Raw genomic sequence first — 20,448 nt, 5'->3', positions numbered from 1 at the left:
AATGTTTTTACTCTGTGATTTCCACTCTCCTTGATTTACTGTGTACTTCAAAGTGCCATTCTAATGTTCGTTTCTGTCTTTGCGGTTGTTGTGTTCTGTTGTTTCTGAGAAAATTGGGTTACTGGCAGTGGGAGAGTCATACTTCTCTCACAGCATACATGGGTTCAATAATGTACCATTTGAATGGAAAAGGATGTAAATGGAAAAGGAAAATGGATTTATGGCTCACTGCGTCTCTCTCTCTCTCTCTCTCTCTCTCTCTCTCTCTCTCTCTCTCTCTCTCTCACAATCATAATAAATCTTACAACCATTGCTCTTTCATTGTAGATTTGATTAGATTTGCTTTTTCATTTCCCCTGCATGTCGGTTGTTAAACCTAGAAATAGCTAGGTGTTTCAGAGTTCACTTCCCACTTGTACCCAGTGCAGATTGTGTGAAAAATAATGGTATAAATAGCCTCCATGCTAAGCTTCCATCTTCTGAAGTCTATAGAGGGTCTGAAATGGCACCATATTCAATATATAGTGTGCACTACACTGTAACAAATTTCTGTAAATAAACAGTACAAAATTACAGTTAGCTACTCTAAATTACAGTACAGTACTGTAAAGAGAAATGCATTATGGGGGCTCAGTGGCATTCTGCAAATGTTACAATACAATTTTACAGAAAGTATTGTATTACATGTTTTGCTGCATATTTACAGAAGCGTTCCGTAAATGATGGTGCATTGTGTAAAACATTTTTGGGGGCGGAAGAATCGCTTGCTCATTAACAAATCAGTACCAACAACGCTGTTTTTTCTTTATTACACACAACCCTGCATGGTGGAGATTTTCTGTGGTTGTGTCCCTCTCTCTACTCTCTCTACCCTCTCTCTTCTATCCTTTTCTTTGGACGGACCAGGAGGCAACAACGGTAACAATGTCTTGACAGCGTCAGGCGCTGTCTTTCTGGTCCAGCGGATAAGGTCAGAACCGCCGAAGGACTGGGGAACACAGAAGGGTAACAGTGGCCCGATCTGACTCCCCAGTCCATGGACCACACAAACACCCCCTCAGCATCCAGAACTAGTACTGGAGCAACTGCCTGAGGAGGAGACGATGGACTGCAGGCCATCGAGGCTAGTAGAGTGCTGCCAAGGTGAGCCTTACTCCCTCTACCCTTGGCCTGCAGCCCTCCTCCCCTGCCTTTTTTTCCCATCTGCCCTCCTCAGGCCACCACCAACCAAAGCAGGACCAGCAGACTGCAAACCACCCAGAGCAGACCAACAGAAGGAGATACCAGACCAGACAGCATCACCACCAGAACCAGAGGCACGGAGGAAGGACCAAAGACATCAACATATGCCTAGAGGTAGCAGACCACAGGAGAGTGCTTCCATTGACCTATGGTCACAGGCTTCCAGGTGTGTCTGCTCGCTCTGAGGTTTTTCCTTCCTCCCCCTGCAGAACCGGAGCAGACTAACGACCAGACCAGATATCATCAAGACCCAAAACAACAACCACCCCTCCACCTGACCAAGATCACCTGGAAGAACCCAGGAGTGATGCACCGTAACAACGCGGTGAGGCTGACGCTAATCCCCATCGAGAAGGCTGCCGAAGACAGAGACACCAATCGCCGAGGAGCAGCAAGAGGAACAACAACCGCCAGACCAGAAACCATGACCCACATGGAATTCAGCAGGGCAGTTCTCCAGAGAGGTATGGGGTTTGTGCCGTCTGACCTGAACTGACTGGTGAAACCCCGAGGGCCACAGGAATCATTTGAAGCCAGTTTCAAGACCCCCCAGTTACTCGAACAGTTTTGGTAAAAATTCTGAAAGGGCAAAGATTCAGCCCTGTTTAACAGGCTCCAAGCATACCCCCTTTCTGACACAGAATCCAAGGCAGTTACAGTACTGTTTCACAATGAATGCATCCAGGACTACAACATAAAAGTTTGGTTAAGCAGGTTCGCCACCCTCAAGTCAGCGGCTAGGAGGGTCCTGGACAAAGACAACATCTGGACTGGGGATTGACCCAATCGGAGTGGGCGGAGTCCAACACCTCCCCAGCACCATCACACTGCGAAACAACAGAGCTCAGTCCACCACTACGGCATGCCCAAACTGTGAAGGAAATGCGGCCAACTGTGCAGAAACCGTCTCACCCTCCTAGACCCCTCACCATACCACCCCCCACCCCTGTCCGTCCGTCCGTCCATTACTTCTTCTGATTGCTCCTCTCTGTCCCTGATTCCTCACTCCCACCACCAACTGCCCTTGACCCCCCTACCATACAGCCTATTTCCCCTGACTCCTCCTCCCTGATCCTTACCGATGCAGATCCACCCCCCTTAGCCCTCCCTGCCAATGATCCCACTCTGCAGCAAGCCAACCAGTCTCAGTCCAGACCCCCCGGACACTCCAAACCACCTTCACCACTTCCCGCACCCCAGTCTAATACCAAGTCAGTACAGGGGGCCACCAGGCAGTCAGTGGGGAGGCATCTCAAGACTTGTGAACAGCCAAGAACCACCCAACAACACAAACCACCTGCTAGAGGCCCTCTGCAATGAAATGATAAGACCTGGACCTACCCAATAACCCATCATCATGACCCTGACAACACACTCCGAACAGAAGGATTTTGCTCAGACATCTGTTCATGGTTGCCTTCCCACTAGGAAATCCATCTATCGATGGCACAAGGTACGTACAGAGAACTGCCCTCATGGAGGCACTCACACTGAACTCACCCACCAACTGTTTGTTTGTGCTCTGTGACCAAGTGGGTCTGGGCCCTGTTTGTTCCCTCCAGCGTCCACCCTTGCCACCACTTCACTCCTCCTCCAACACCAGCCCAGGCCGATGGACATACCCTCCATCACACCTACCCCCCTGCTCCCTCTACATCACTTTCCCCATTCCTCCCTCTACACTTATCCCTCTCACAGAACCAGAACCAGACCAGAACCAGGCACCATTCATCACCACACCAGAAGTGGCGTGGAGGAAGGACCAAAGATCAAGACCTATGTCCGGAGAGAGCAGGCCACAGGGGAGTACTATCACTGACCTCCAAGTCTTGGGCTTCCAGGTGTGTCTGCTAGTTCCTCAGGTTGTCCTTCCTTCCCTCTGCAGATCAAACACCAATCCCAGTTCCAGCACCTGACCCAGTCACAGCACCAGACCACCAGAAGAGGCACGGAAGAGGGACCAAAGACCACATCTTCACCCAGAGTGAGCAGGACATAGGGAAGTACCACTATTGACCTCTGGATCTGTTCTTCCTCCCCTCTACAGACCCAGATCCCAACCCTGACCCTGTCTTAGTTCCCAGTTCCTGGTTCCTGTTTCTCCCAGGCCCCCAGTCCAAGCTCCAGACCCAGCACCAACTCAGGTTTTCCCGGTCCCAGGGTTCTACTAATTGACTCATTATGGATATGTTTTTTTTATTGAATACATTTGTTTACAATAAATGTTTTTATTGGCTTAGCTTAAGTTAGATTGACAAATTATTTTTAGAATTACAGTGGCTTGTGAAAGTATTCACCCCCTTGGCATTTTTCATATTTTATTGCCTTACAACCTGGAATTAAAATACATTTTTTGGTGGGGGTTGTATCATTTGATTTATACAACATGCCTACCCCTTTGAAGATGCAAAATATTTTTTATTGTGAAACAAACAAGAAATAAGACAAAAAAAATGAAAACTTGCATAACTATTCACCCCCCCAAAGTCAATACTTTGTAGAGCCACCTTTTGCAGCAATTACAGCTGCAAGTCTCTTGCGGTATGTCTCTATAAGCTTGGCACATCTAGCCACTGGGATTTTTGCCCATTCTTCAAGGAAACACTGCTCCAGCTCCTTCAAGTTGGATGGGTTCCGCTGGTGTACAACAATCTTTAAGTCATACCACAGATTCTCAATTGGATTGAGGTCTGGGCTTTGACTAGGCCATTCCAAGACATTTAAATGTTTCCCCTTAAACCACTCGAGTGTTGCTTTAGCAGTATGCTTAGGGTCATTGTCCTGCTGGAAGGTGAACCTCCGTCCCAGTCTCAAATCTCTGGAAAACTGAAACAGGTTTCCCTCAAGAATTTCCCTGCATTTAGCACCATCCATCATTCCTTCAATTCTGACCAGTTTTCCAGTCCTTGCCGATGGAAAAACATCCCCACAGCATGATGCTGCCACCACCATGCTTCACTGTGGGGATGTGGTCCTCGGGTGATGAGAGGTGTTGAGTTTGCACCAGACATAGCGTTTTTCTTGATGGCCAAAAAGCTCAATTTTAGTCTCATCTGACCAGAGTACATTCTTCCATATGTTTGCGGAGTCTCCCACCTGCTTTTTGGCGAACACCAAACATGTTTGCTTATTTTTTTCTGGCCACTCTTCCATAAAGCCCAGCTCTGTGGAGTGTATGGCTTAAAGTGGTCCTATGGACAGATACTCCAATCTCCGCTGTGGAGCTTTGCAGCTCCTTCAGGGTTCTCTGATTAAAGCCCTCCTTGCCTGGTCTGTGAGTTTTGGTGGGCAGCCCTCTCCTTGGCAGGTTTGTTGTGGTGCCGTATTCTTTCAATTTTTTAATTAATGGATTTAATGGTGCTCCGTGGGATGTTCAAAGTTTCAGATATTTTTTTATAGCCAAACTCTAGTCTGTACTTCTCCGTAACTTTGTCCCTGACCTGTTTGGAGAGCTCCTTGGTCTTCATGGTGCTGTCTGCTTGGTGGTGCCCCTTGCTTTGTGGTGTTGCAGACTCTGTGGCCTTTCAGAACAGGTGTGTATATATACTGAGATCATGTGACAGATCATGTGACACTTAGATTGCACACAGGTGGACTTTATTTAACTAATTATGTGACTTCTGAAGATAATTGGTTGCATGAGATCTTATTTAGGGGCTTCATAGCAAATACATATGCACGCACCAATTTTCCGTTTTTCATTTTTTAGAATTTCTTTAAACAAATTATTTTTTTGCCTTTCAAGTCACCAATTTGGACTGTATGTCCATTACATGAAATCTAAAAAAAATCCATTTAAATTACAGGTTGTAATGCAACAAAATAGGAAAAACGCCAAGGGGGATGAATACTTTTGCAAGGCACTGTATGTATTATTTTGAATTTTAACTAAACTGATTGAACTTTTTAACTTGTACTGAATTTGGCAATAACCAAATAAAATGATAAACGAATTATGGACAGTAAGATTAAGATTTTGAATGTATTTTTATGTGTAGTTTTGTTTTGTCTTTCTTTGTTGTTTAAGGAATGATAATTTTTGCTTCCCCATATGTAGTTTACTTTTGTTGGTCCTTGTGGCTCAGTTGGTAGAGCATGGTGTTTGCAATGCCAGGGTTGTGGGTTCGATTCCCACGGGGGACCAGTACAATTTTTTTTTTAATGAAATGTATGCATTCACTACTGTAAGTCGCTCTGGATAAGAGCGTCTACTAAATTACTAAAATGTAATGTAAATGTTGCCTAGTGTTGAGTTAAGAACTGTTTGATTAATAGCTTATGATTTATTGACTATTTTAACATTTCTTGAACTGATTGATTACACTGTTTTTAACAACTGAAATGTGAACCTTCTATTGACTTGAGAAAAATCCCTAATAAAATGATCTTAAAACTTTATGGTGATTTGCTCTGTAATCACGTCCAGTTTGAAAACCTATGTTTAGGCATCTTGCAGTGCAAGTGATATAAAACACAAAATATTAATAAATATCCTGTAATATACAAATACATAAAAGCCAACCTGCTTGCACAATCCCACAATCCCATGTAATTACTGTAGAATACTGTAAAATAGCAGTATTATGATTACAGTAGCATTAACTTTCTCACAGTATAGTAGTCTAATCATTGCTCTGAAACAACAGTAACTTACAGTAGTGATGTTACGTTTAATACCAGAGCTCCAAGACATGCGTTGAAATCGTTAAGCCCTTTACTTTTAAGCAGTGTGCTGATGCCTGTATCACTTTATCAGAAGCACATGATCAATGACGTCGGTAGCTTCGTTTTGTCGAACAACCACCTGATTGGTTTGGTATTGGTTTTTGTAATGTGTGGAGTGTGAATGAACATATTTCTGACACTATTGGCTGGAAAGCATTAATGCTTCATGAAACTTTGTTTCCACATCACTAATTTACAGGAAGCTGGTGGCAAGTTCCCATGAATAATCCAGTAACATATTTAGTACTAGCCAGCAATGGAAAAGATACATAAAATTGTATCTTTACACAAAACTTCTTGAAGACCAATGTGTCATTAATTACAACAACATTCTCAGTAACGGTTACAAAAAAAAACGTTTTACTTGCTATAACTGTGATATGTACATATAACTGTTACATGTACATTTTGGTCATTTAGCAGTGCATTAAACTAAGGTAGATAAACAAGAACATATCACAGTCATAGCAAATAGAAAGATTACGTTACCATTACCGAGAATGTTGTTGTAGTTAAGTGGGCCACTTGCAAGCGTCTTTTTGTATTAGAAAATACGAATTAAATGTATTATACTGCACAAAATATAAACGCAACATGTAAAGTGTTGGTCCTATGTTTCATGAGCAGAAATAAAAGATCCCAGAAATGTTACGTAAGCACAAAAAGCTTATTTCTCTCAAATGTTTTGCACACATTTGTTTACATTCCTGTTAGTGAGCATTTCTCCTTTCCCAAGATAATCCATCCACCTGACAGGTGTGGCATATCAAGAAGCTGATTAAACAGCATAATCATTACACAAGTGCACCTTGTGCTGGGGACAATCAAAGGCCATTCTAAAATGTGCAGTTTTGTCACACAACAATGCCACAGATGTCTCAAGTTTTAAGGGAGCGTGCAATTGGCATGCTGACTCCAAGAATGTCCGCCAGAGCTATTGCCAGAGAATTGAATGTTAATTTCTCTACCATAAGCTGCCTCCCGCGTCGTTTTAGAAAATTTGGCAGTGCGTCCAACCAGCCTCACAACTGCAGACCACGTGTAACCACGCCAGATCAGGACCTCCACGTCTGGCTTCTTCACCTGCGGGATCATCTGAGACCAGCCACCCAGACAGCTGATGAGACTGAGGAGTAATTCTGTCTGTAATAAAGCCCTTTTGTGGGGAAAAATGTATTCTGATTGGCTGGGCCTGGCTCCCCCGTGGGTGGGCCTATGCCCTCCCAGGCTAATCCATGGCTGTGCCCCTGCCCAGTCATGTGAAATCCATAGATTAGTGAATTCATTTAAATTGACTGATTTCATTATATGAACTGTAACTCTGTAAAATCGCTGAAATTGTTGCATGTTGCGTTTATATTTTTGTTCAATATATAATTAAACTGATTACAAAATACATTAACTGTACTGCAGGTCAGTAAAATTACAAAATAGGAATTAAAACTATTGAAATACTGGTCCCGCTTTATTTGAAGTGCATCTTATGAAGGCTTCATAAAGCATTCATATAGGCTTTATAAGCACTGCATAAATGGGTCACAAATCATCTATAACCGTATTTCATGCTCTATAAAATATTAATTCATGTGAACAAATAAATTGATGGTTATGTTACACAGTTATACCACATTATTAAAATTTATCGAGCATGATATATGTTTGTAGATGATTTGTGAAGAATCTATGTAGTTACGTATGAAGCCTATATGAAGGTGCACTTCAAATAAAGTGGGACCGAAATACCTACATGAAATCCATGTAACAGAAATACTGCCCATCGTTGATGCTATGCTACATGCACTGTAATTTTGCAACAGTTTACTGACCGCTGTGCTACCAGTAATGCACTGAAAATTATAGAAATAGAGTATGTCACTGTAGTCAGGTGTTAGACTAATATGCTTTAAATTTGTGTTTCAGTAAAGGTCCTGTAAATCTCTAGTTTTACTGGCTTTTGTGCTGCCAGTATTTTACTGTAAATTTACAGTAACCTACTGGCTAACGTACTGCCTGTAATTTACTGTAAAAATTACAGGATATTTTTCCCTGTGTATCTTTGACCAGGATTATATGCACTATATAGGGAATAGGGTGTCATTTAATTTGTTTATTTGATGTTCTCTAAGTCCCCCTCCTCCCTCCTTTGGACCTGCTTAGAGCCCGAAACACTCTGAACTTTGAACCAAATAACCAGTGATAGGCGGTGGTACACATCACAGTATCATTCTCTGACGTTCCTGCTAAATACTCTAACGAGTTACCTCCTAGGCTACTCTAGACTACACTAGTAGTCACAAATGCATGTTTTCTAGCCAGTATTCATCAAAAAAAAAGATTATGCTAGTAAGCGGTTCTAACCGAAGCTCATTGATTTAGTAGTCTGTTTTCAATACCAAGTAGCCTATATATAGTACACCAAACCAAAACTGTCATTTCAAACTTACATTCACTTTTGAAGACATCAATGCTCTAAAACACTGTAATGCAATGCATGGTTCGTTTACTGTCTGTATGTTACCACTTTGTCAAATAGTGAGAACCACAGATGTGTTGTTCAAGTCAGGTGAGGATCTCTTTGTTTTCCTGTAAGAACCTTCCTGTCAGTGCTGTGTGTGGTTCTGCTAACAGACTAAAGAGTGTGTTATATTTTAGTTCCAGTGGCCAATTGTGGATGACATAAGCAGTTAGCTCTCAGGCTTTGGCTAAGTGCACCTCTGAAAGCCCTTTTAAATCAGTTTCATAGTATAACTCGTTATGGAAGTCTCCTTGCCTCTCATATACACACACACACACACACACACACACACACACACACACACACACACACACACACACACACACACACACACACACACACACACACACACACACACACAAAGAGAAACACATGCCAGCATGCAAACACACACTCAGAAACACATGCACACATGCACAGAAGCACGTGCGCACGCAAACACACACACACTTTACTTCAGGCCCTCCCTCCCGTAGCATGCATATTTTATAGACAACCTTTCACTCTGATCCCAGCTCTGAACCCCATGGGGTTATTCTGGGTAAAAGTCACATCGAATACGCAAACATTTTCTTCTCAACTGCCGAGAACTCAGCAGGATGTGCCATAAACTTCCATCAATGTTAATCCTGCCATTTATACAGCAACCGTCATAAAGGATCAGACAGTTGCTGTGTGTGAAATGCCACACCAACAGAGAGTTGATATTCTCACTGACTTCTGAAATTAAATATTGACTTCAAGATGTCAATCAAGATGGGAAAATGAGGAGAGATTGAAAAAAATGGTATGATGAGGCTATGAAACTAGTTGGAAAATAACTGATCGATTTCATTTTCAAGGTAGTTTTAGAACTGGAGGCAGGGGAGTTTCGTAATTTAGAAACTTTTCTATTACCCCTGGACTTTCCAAAGCTCATCCAGATATTGGATGCTTTTCTCCCTTGACCAATAAGAGAGAGAGGGATGGGACAAATATAAATGTATTAAAGGAGACAAATGCGATGTGAGGACGTTCACACCATTACTTTAACTTCCACGTAAAAGTTTACTGTTATGACGTTGTTGACCTATTCTCCAAGTCCTTCATCTTATTGGAGTTCCGAAGTTCAGTCAACAAGAACAAGGCAGTTATAATGAAGTCCAACTAGCTTCCCTATTCAAGGACACACACACACACACACACACACACACACACACACACACACACACACACACACACACACACACACACACACACACACACACACACACACACACACACACACACACAAGGGCTGTCAGAGGCTGAGAGGAGCTACAGACTAGCCTACAGTGGAGATGACTGAAATAGATTGGCTTGTTCTTTGTGTGGAGTGTGAATGAAGTGGATGTGAGCTGCTGGTGCTTCACAAGCTGCAACACACTGGTGACCCAAAAATAGCCTTCCATTCTTTTCCAACACCACTCTACCTTGCTGATATCGCCTCCCCATTTTTTACTTCCTCTTATTATCTCAACTTTCCTTTTCTGCTTTTTTCTTGCCTCTCAATTGCACTTCATCCCTGTTTCCTCCTTCTACTTTCTACTTTCAAGGACAAGACTTGGATATCCCTAATCCAGATATTTGAAATGAGTCTCTGGTGAAGAGTGAGACAGGGAAGATCACTGTCATAGGTCGTCCAATGTCTTTCTCCTTCCCAGGAACTCTCACCAGGAACCTGGGGAGATGGGTTCAGAGGATTCCTGGTGTTGAAAATACATCAGTGTTTCCCTGTTGTTGTTGTTGTTGTTGTGGAACAGATACCTGAGGCTGCCATTGTGAATGTTACACTCTTAGAAAAAAAAGGTGCAAAGTAAAACCATACATGGTTCTTAGGTTTGTCCCCATAGAGGATCCCATTTTGGTGCTGGGTAAAACCCTTTGCAGAGGGTTCTATCTGGAACCCTCTATGTAGGGTTCTTCAAACTGTGCTTAGGGTCGTTGTCCAGTTCGAAGGTGAACCTTCGCTCCAGTCTGTTGTCCTGAGCACTCTGGAGCAGGTTTTCATCAAAGATCTCTCTGCACTTTTCTCCATTCATCTTTTCCTCGATCCTGACTAGTCTCCCAGTCCCTGCTGCTGAAAAACATCCCCACAGCATGATGTTGCCACCACCATGCTTCACCATAGGGATCATGCCAGGTCTCCTCCAGACATGACGCTTGGCATTCCGGCCAAAGAGTTCAATCTTGGTTTCATCAGACCAGAGAATCTTGTTTCTCATGGTCTGAGAGTCTTTAGGTGCCTTTTGGCAAACTCCAAGAGGGCTGTCATGTGCCTTTTACTGAGGAGTGGCTTCCGTCTGGACACTACCATAAAGGCCTGATTGGTGGAGTGATGCAGAGATAGTTGTCCTTCTGGAAGGTTCTCCCATCTCCACAGAGGAACTCTAGAGCTCTGTTAGTGTGACAATTGGGTTCTTGGTCACCTCCCTGGCCAAGGCCCTTCTCCCCAGATTGCTCAGTTTGGCCAGGCGGTCAGCTCTAAGAAGAGTCTTGGTGGTTCCAAACTTCTTCCATTTAAGAATGATGGGGGCCACTGTGTTCTTGGGGACCTTCAATGCTGCAGAAATGTTTTGGTATCCTTCCCCAAATCTGTGCCTCGACACTATCCTGTCTCGGAGCTCTACAGAAAATTCCTTCGACCTCATGGCTTGGTTTTTGCTCTGACATGCACTGTCAAATGTGGTACCTTATATAGATAGGTGTGTGTAGGGTTGCACATTTTGGGGATTATTCAGAGGTGAAAACTTTCCATGGGAATATATGGGAATTAACAGGAATATATGGGAAATAACAGAAATATAAGCAAATGTATATTAATACCATTTAAATGTAGGTGTATTTTGCATTGGATATATCTACCATATCATATGGAAACAGAAACATAAACCTTTTACCTTATCATAAGTAGACATAATTGCAAATTAATAAATCCTTCCAATAGAAATTTAAAAAACAATTTAGTTGTAAATGTAACTTTAATTAAATGAGTTGACTCTTCACATGGGATGATTTCACTGAACAACAAAAGAAAGGGAATATTGAATGATACCCAACGATCCATCACGTCCCAAAAATGTAGTCTAGAATCTAAAGCTTTGGTTGTCTTCCTCTCAGGTGTCCTTGTCTTTTCCCTGGACCTACTCAATGCTTACCTCTTGAACATCAGACTCTGAGGCCTCATCTTCACTGTCACTTTCCAACCTTGTTGAGGATGGCTCGTTGTCAGGCTCAAAAAGCCACAAATTTTCCAGGATGGTCACCAATTCTTCAACCCTTGTATTGGTCAGCCTGTTGCGTGCTTTGCTGTGTGTGTTCCCAAACAAGGACCAGTTGTGCTCTGAGGCGGATGATGTTGGTGGGATTTGGAGGATGATGGAGGCAACAGGGGAAAGAGCCTCAGATCCACAAAGTCCTTTCCACCAGGTGGCTGATAAAATATGTTGGCACGACTGCCATATTGCCTCTCCATCCCAAAGCCCTTGCTTGGAAGTGTACTTTGCTAGACTCATCAACTCATCCTTGACCGCTGGCTACGTCCCTTCCGTCTTCAAGAGAGCGAGAGTTGCACCCCTTCTCAAAAAACCTACACTCGATCCCTCCGATGTCAACAACTACAGACCAGTATCCCTTCTTTCCTTTCTCTCCAAAAACTCTTGAGCGTGCCGTCCTAGGCCAGCTCTCTTTCTATCTTTCTCAGAATGACCTTCTTGATCCAAATCAGTCAGGTTTCAAGACTGGTCATTCAACTGAGACTGCTCTTCTCTGTGTCACACACTGCTAAAGCTAACTCTCTCTCCTCTGCTCTCATCCTTCTAGACCTATCTGCTGCCTTTGATACTGTGAACCATCAGATCATCCTCTCCACCCTCTCCGAGTTGGGCATCTCTGGCGCGGCTCACTCTTGGATTGCGTCCTACCTGACAGGTCGCTCCTACCAGGTGGCGTGGCGAGAATCCATCTCTGCACCACGTGCTCTCACCACTGTGTCCCCCAGGGCTCAGTTCTAGGCCCTCTCCTATTCTCGCTATACACCAAGTCACTTGGCTCTGTCATATCCTCACATGGTCTCTCCTATCATTGCTACGCAGATGACACACAATTAATCTTCTCCTTTCCTCCTTCTGATAACCAGGTGGCGAATCGCATCTCTGCCTGTCTGGCAGACATATCAGTGTGGATGACGGATCACCAGCTCAAGCTGAACCCCGGCAAGACGGAGCTGCTCTTCCTCCCGGGGAAGGACTGCCCGTTCCATGATCTCGCCATCACGGTTGACAACTCCATTGTGTCCTCCTCCCAGAGTGCTAAGAGCCTTGGCGTGACCCTGGACAACACCCTGTCGTTCTCCGCTAACATCAAGGCGGTGACCCGATCCTGTAGGTTCATGCTCTACAACATTCGCAGAGTACAACCCTGCCTTACACAGGAAGCGGCGCAGGTCCTAATCCAGGCACTTGTCATCTCCCGTCTGGATTACTGCAACTCGCTGATGGCGGGGCTCCCTGCCTGTGCCATTAAACCCCTACAACCCATCCAGAACGCCGCAGCCCGTCTGGTGTTCAACCTTCCCAAGTTCTCTCACATCACCCCGCTCCTCCGCACACTCCACTGGCTTCCAGCTTCCAGGTGCTTGCCTACGGAGCTGTGAGGGGAACGGCACCTCCGTACCTTCAGGCTCTGAACAGTCCCTACACCCAAAGAAGGGCACTGCGTTCATCCACCTCTGGCCTGCTCGCCTCCCTACCTCTGCGGAAGCACAGTTCCCGCTCAGCCCAGTCAAAACTGTTCGCTGCTCTGGCACCCCAATGGTGGAACAAGCTCCCTCACGCCGCCAGGACAGCGGAGTCAATCACCACCTTCCGGAGACACCTGAAACCCCACCTCTTTAAGGAATACCTGGGATAGGATAAAGTAATCCTTCTAACCCCCCCCCCCCCCCCAAAAAAAAAAGATATAGATGTACTATTGTAAAGTGGTTGTTCCACTGGATATAGGATATCATAAGGTGAATGCACCAATTTGTAAGTCGCTCTGGATAAGAGCGTCTGCTAAATGACGTAAATGTAGACTGCCAAGAACCTTGCCTCATCCAGGCCAAGGTGGCGAGACACGGTAGTGATAACACCATAGACATTGTTGATCTCAGCACCAGACAGGATGCTCTTGCCAGCATACTTGGGGTCCAACATCTACGCTGCGGCGTGTATGGGCTTCAGGCAGAAGTCTTCAAGCTTTTTGATGTATTTCAGAACAGCAGTTTCCTCTGCTTTGAGCAACAGTGAAGTGGGCAGGGCAGTACGGATTTCTTCTCTTACATCTGTAAGCAGAGTCTGAACATCAGACAGGATGGCATTGTCTCCCTCAATCCATGCAATGGCTACTGCTATAGGTTTCAGGAGTTTCAGGCTGCTTACCAATCTCTCCCAAAATACATCCTCCAGGAGGATCCTCTTGATGGGGCTGTCCATATCGGCTTCTGGATCTTTGTTGCATTCTTCACATATGATTTGGCACAGTATTTGCACATGTACACAGCTTTTCCTTCTACATTAGCTGCAGTGAAATGTCTCCACACATCAGATAGTGCCCGTGGCATTTTCCTGTAAAAATTAGAAAAAAATGTAAAGAAAAACCCCAAAACAATTCCATGTACAGATAAATAGTTAAAGCAGTTAGATTAAACAACTCCTTTGTAAGATAAATGTTTTAAAAAGAAACATGGTATGGAAACAGGTGAATTAACACTCCTCAGTTAGCAGGCTCAAGCAAGCTAAAACCCACATGGTAGCAAAAACTAACTTGCAGAAGTTAGAAATTATTTAAACACACTCTGCTATTTACTAGTTAACAAAAAATAATGTATGTCAAGTAAAATATATTCACCCCACCCAGTATTGTAATCAAAACTTACCAGAAAGCATGTTGTCCTTAGCTCAGACAGTGTAGTAGTGTGGGCTCAATAGCATCTCATTAGTGTGCAAGATCTTGAGAATCAGCTGTACATGTGATGGAAGAATGCACAGTGCATGCAGAGGGTTGCAATTCCATTGAATTGGGGATAGTTTAACCAAAATATGCCACAAGACCTAGAATTGCCTTATGTGTATCCCACCAAAAAGGTTCACTGTTGTATGCTAACTTTTTTGAGGAAAAATTCCGGAAATTTACTGGGTAGTTTCCAACCTTTTGCAATCCTAGGTGTGTGCCTTTCCAAATCATGTCCAATCAATTCAATTTACCACAGGTGGACTCCAATCAAGTTTTATAAACTTTTCAAGGATGATAAATGGAAAAAGGATGCACCTGAGCTCAATTTCGAGTCTCATAGCAAAGGGTTTGAATACGTATGTAAATAAGCTATTTCTGTTTTTTACTTTGCAAACATTTCTAAAACCCTTTTTTTGCTTTGTCATTATTAGGTATTGTGTGTAGATTGCAGAGTTTTATATATATATATATATATATATATATATATATATAATCCATTTTAGAATAAGGTTGTAATGTAACAAAATGTGGAAAAAGTATGGAGGTTTGTTAGCACAGTATCCAAAGAAGGGCCAGATGTATACAGAATGGTGTCGTCTAAGTAGAGGTGGATCAGAAAATCACCAACAGCAAGAGCGACATCATTGATATATACAGAGAAGAGAGTCGGCCCGAGAATTGAGCCCTGTGGCACCCTCACGAGACTGTCAGAGGTCCGGACAACAGGCCCTCCGATTTGACACACTGAACTCTATCTGAGAAGTAGTTGGTGAACCAGGTGAGGCAGTCATTTGAGAAGCCAAGGCTATTGAGTCTGCCGATAAGAATGCGGTGATTGACAGAGTCGAAAGCCTTGGCCAGGTCGATGAAGACAGCTACACTACTGTCTTTTATCGATGGCGGATATGATATCATTTAGGACCTTGAGCGTGGCTGAGGTGCACCCATGACCAGCTCGGAAACCAGATTGCATAGTGGAGAAGGTACGGTGGGATTTGAAATGGTCAGTGATCTGTTTGTTAACTTGGCTTTCGAAGATTTTAGAAAGGCAGGGCAGGATGGATATAAGTCTATAACAGTTTGAGTCTAGAGTGTCTCCCCTTTGAAGAGAGGGATGACCATGGCAGCTTTCCAATCTTTGGGGATCTTAGACAATACGAAAGCAAGGTTGAATAGGTTAGTAATAGGGATTGCAACAATTTTGGAAGATAATTTTAGAAAGAGAGGGTCCAGATTGTCTAGCCCAGCTGATTTGTAGGGATCCAGATTTTGCAGCTCTTTCAGAACCACAGCTGTCTGGATTTGGGTGAAGGAGAAGCGGGGGGAGGGCTTGGGCAAGTTGCTGCAGGGGGTGCTGAGATGTTGGCCGTGGTAGGGGTAGCCAGGTGGAAAACATGGCCAGCCGTAGAAAAATGTTTATTGAAATTATTGATTATTGTAGATTTATCGCTGGTGACAGTGTTTCCTATCCTCAGTGCAGTGGGCAGCTGAGAAGTGGTGCTCTTATTCTCCATGGACTTTACAGTGTCCCAAAACTTTTTGGAATTAGTGCTACAGGAAGCAAATTTCTGTTTGAAAAGCTAGCCTTAGCTTTCCTAACTGACTTTGTATATTGGTTCCTGACTTCCCTGAAAAGTTGCATATCGTGGGGGCTATTCGATGCTAATGCAGAATGCCACAAGATGTTTTTGTGCTGGTCAAGGGCAGTCAAGTCTGGGGTGAACCAAGGGCTATATCTGTTCTTCGTTCTACATTTTTTGAATGAGGCATGCTTATTTAAGATGGTGAGGAAAGCACTTTTGAAGAGCAACCAGGCATCCTCTACTGATGGGATGAGGTCAAAATCCTTCCAGGATACCCGGGCCAGGTCGATTAGAAAGGCCTGCTTGAGGAAGTGTTTGACAGTGATGAGGGGTGGTCGTTTGACAGTGGACCCGTTACGTACACAGGCAATGAGGCAGTGATCGCTGTGATCCTGGTTGAAGACAGCAGAGGTGTATTTAGAGGGCAAGTTGGTCAGGATGATATCTAAGAGGGTGCCCATGGTTATGGATTTAGGGTTGTACCTGGTAGGTTCCTTGATAATTTGTGTGAGATTGGGGGCATCTATCTTAGATTGTAGGACGGTGTTAAGCATGTCCAAGTTTAGGTCACCTAACAATACGAACTCTGAAGATAGGGCACAGCTGGGAGCTGAAGGGGGGCTGAAGGGGGTCTATAACAAGTGGCAACAGTGAGAGACTTGTTTCTGGAAAGGTGGATTTTTAAAAGTAGAAGCTTGAATTGTTTGGGCACAGACCTGGATAGTATGACAGAACTCTGCAGGCTATCGCTGCAGTAGATTGCAACTCTGCCCCCTTTGGCAGTTCTATCTTGTCGGAAAATGTTATAGTTAGGGATGGAAATTTCTGGATTTTTGGTGGCCTTCCTAAGCTAGGATTCAGACACGGCTAGGACATCCGGGTTGGTGGAGTGTGCTAAAGCAGTGAATAAAACAAAGGAGGCTTCTGATGTTAACATGCATGAAACCAAGGCTTTTACGGTTACAGTAGTCAACAAATGAGAGCGCCTGGAGAATGGGAGTGATGCTGGGGGCTGCAGGGCCTGGGCTAACCTCTACATCACCAGAGGAACAGAGGAGGAGTAGGATAAGAGTACGGCTAAAGGCTAAAAGAACTGGTCGTCTAGTGCGTTCGGAACAAAGAATAAAAGGATCAGATTTCTGCGCGCGGAAGAATAGATTCAAGGCATAATGTACAGACACGGGTATGGTAGGATATGAGTACAGTGGAGGTAAGCCTTGGCAATGAGTGGCGATGAGAGAGGTTTTGTCTCTAGAGGCACCATTTAAGCCAGGTGAGGTCACCGCATGTGTGGGGGGTGGAACAAAAGGGCTAGCTAAGGCATATTGAGCAGGGCTGGAGGCTCTACAGTGAAATAAGACAAAAATCACTTACCAAAACAGCAATAGACAAGGCATATTGACATTAGGGAGAGGCATGTGTAGCTGAGTGATCATTGGGTCCAGTGAGTAGCTAGGCGAGCTGGAGGCACAGCGATTCAGACATTTAGCAGGCCGGGGCTAGCAGGCTAGCTGTCCGGGGATCGCAGGCTAGCAGATGGACCTCAGCGGGACGTCGCAACTGAAGAGTCTGTTGAAACCCCTTCGCACGGTTACGTCGACAGACCAGACGTGATGGATCGGCGGGGCTCCGTGTCAAGGGTCCAGGCCAATTGGCAAAAGAGGTACTGAAGCCCAGGAATTGTCTGATGGATCTCTTCGGCTAGCCAGTAGATGGGCCTAGAGGGAGGCTAGTTCCTGGCTAACTGGTGCTTGCTTCGGGCCAGAGACGTTAGCCAGGAGTAGCCACTCGGATAGCAGCTAGCTAGCTGCCATGATCCGGAGTAAAAGTTCAGAGCTTGCGGTAGGAATCCGGAGATGTGGTAGAGAAAAAGCAGGCTGATATGCTCTGGGTTGATATCGCGCTGTGCAGACTGGTAGAAATTGACTGAGGCTGGCAGATGTCTGAGTTAACGGTGATGACCGCTAGCAGTAGCTAACTGACTACTAGCTAGTAGCTAGTTAGCTGGCTAGCTTCTGAAGTGGGTTCCGGTTCTAAAGTATAAAAAATAGCAGATCCGTACCACATTGGGTGAGGCGGGTAGCAGGAGAGTATGTTGAGTCGGTAGATGGAAATTGAGATTAAAAATATATGAAATATATACGAAGAAAAGCAATATATACACGGGACGGGACAAGACAAACAAAACAGACATCCGACTGCTACGCCGTCTTGGATACACTGCAAAGTGCATCATTACTTTTTTGGACAGAAACCCATCAACTCAATATTTCCACTGGAGAGTAACATTTTTAGGGGGCATATCTCCCTCTCTCTCTCTCTCTGCCTTTCTCTCTCTCCCTTTTTTTCACTCTCCTACTCCCTCCTTCCTTCCTTCCTTCCCTCCCTCCCTCCCTATCCCTATCTCTTCCTCCCTCTCCCTCTCTCTCTGTAATATTCTATTAAAATAAGTCAAATGGGGGCCTCAAGGACAGTTGGCCACAACAGACAACCTGCTGTGAGAGATATTAATTGTATTTTCTCCAACGATCAATATCACACTGTGGGGCAGGGAGTGGACTGGGAGAGGAGCCATAAGGAGAGGGCCGTGGGCTGAAACACACACACACACAGTGGGATGAAGAGACACTTTGCCTCTTATCTGACATGAAACTATCCTCACAGCCAGCCAAGGGTCACTTTTGTGTGTGTGTGTGTGTTTGACAATTTATTTGCAAACTTTGGGCAAATAAATGGAACTTCGCTAAATCAGCCCTTCTCACATCTGTCTCTGCGTGACCTACAACAAAGTCATCTGTCCACCAGAGAGGAAAATAAATGTATGTTTTCTCGCTCGATGTGCAAATTCATTAATTCACTAACGGCCATCAAGGATTTTCAAGGGCGTTCTTGTCAACAAACAATGACATGTCCGCAGGAGCAAACATTTTTTAACTAATCATTATGTCATTTATACGTTTAATTAATAATTAATTCATTAATGCTGGTGGCATGCTATCCTCATAAATATTATTTCTGTGGTGTCACACTAACAAATAATGGAAATTGCAACAATGTGTGTGTTGCATTCTTATAAACACAGCAACAACTCCTTAACTAAATCCCATTCAGAGCAGAGAAAAATGCAAATTTGACTAAATCACCACCATGCTACTCCAGGTGTGATTGGAAAACGTTGAAATGTGCAGCTTATTAAAGCATGGTTTAGCACCTTGATTGAAGTGTGTGCTATTGGTATGTAAGCTTATGTGTATTGCCGGAAGTTTATATTTATATTTTCATTCACTGATGTTCTTGCTAATTTATGCCTAATGGAATATCCGATGGTGAAATGCATTACGGGTCAAATGCATTACTGAGGCCTGGATTAGGTCCGTGCTATGACTTTTTGCTCTTCATCCTGTTTATCATTTTGTAAATATTGTAAGTAGTAGCCTATGTTTGGATGTTTGGTGCCTATTTATTTTTGCACTTTTGTTAATAACAGCCTCGCCTAAGGGCAGATTTTTTGTAAAACATGTCTGCCTCTTCACTACTACAGCCAATGTGACGGCCTACCAAACATTGTACTGATGCAGCCTTAAATAAGGAATGGGTACTCTAATACTAAGACTCATCCTCCTGAACATTCATGAGCCTTGGTATTAGAGTACCCATTCGTTATTTAAGGCTGCATCAATACAATGTTTGGTGGATCTCACACACAGTTTGGGAAAATATACAGAAGGGGGAAAAGTTTTCGGCGCGGTGAGAGACTTTGAGAAGTTTTTAATGGAGATACTAACAGTGCAACTCAAGAAACTGCTCGACCTGAATATGAAACATTCCTCATACTGGGCCTAAAAATAGAAAACTGCTCCCAACTCCCTAATCAGGCCCTCTTCTTCCCAAATGTCACCATACTCCCTATGGGCCCTGATCAAAAGTAGTGCGCTATATAAGGAATAGGTTACCATTTGGAACACATATACTCTCACTACTGAGTTCCTGGGAACCAATCGGAATTTGTCGTCATTAAAGATACAATCTGGGATTCGTATTTCAGCCAAATAGCAGCGCCGCTTACCACTTATTTTGGTATTCATCTGAGAGAAGGGGTTTAGGTGGGAAATGTAAGCCTTCTCAAATTCAAAGACATCACTCTAGATCCAAAGACTGTGCTAATCTCATGAGTCATGAGGCATATATTTAGTTATATTATTCAAGAATCAATGGGTTTTGGCTAAGAATTGTAAAGATTCCCAGATCCCAGACTGTAGCTTTAAGATATTTTAAACTGGTGTGTGAGATAGTGTCTGCCTCAAAAATGTCACCCTATTCCCTACAAAGTGCACTACTTGACGAGAGGGCTAAGTAGTGCACTTTGTAGGG

Source organism: Salmo salar, chromosome 11 (genome assembly GCF_965601325.2).
Source record: "Salmo salar chromosome 11, fSalSal1, whole genome shotgun sequence".
Lineage (NCBI taxonomy): Eukaryota > Metazoa > Chordata > Actinopteri > Salmoniformes > Salmonidae > Salmo > Salmo salar.
This window is presented reverse-complemented; position numbering follows the sequence as displayed.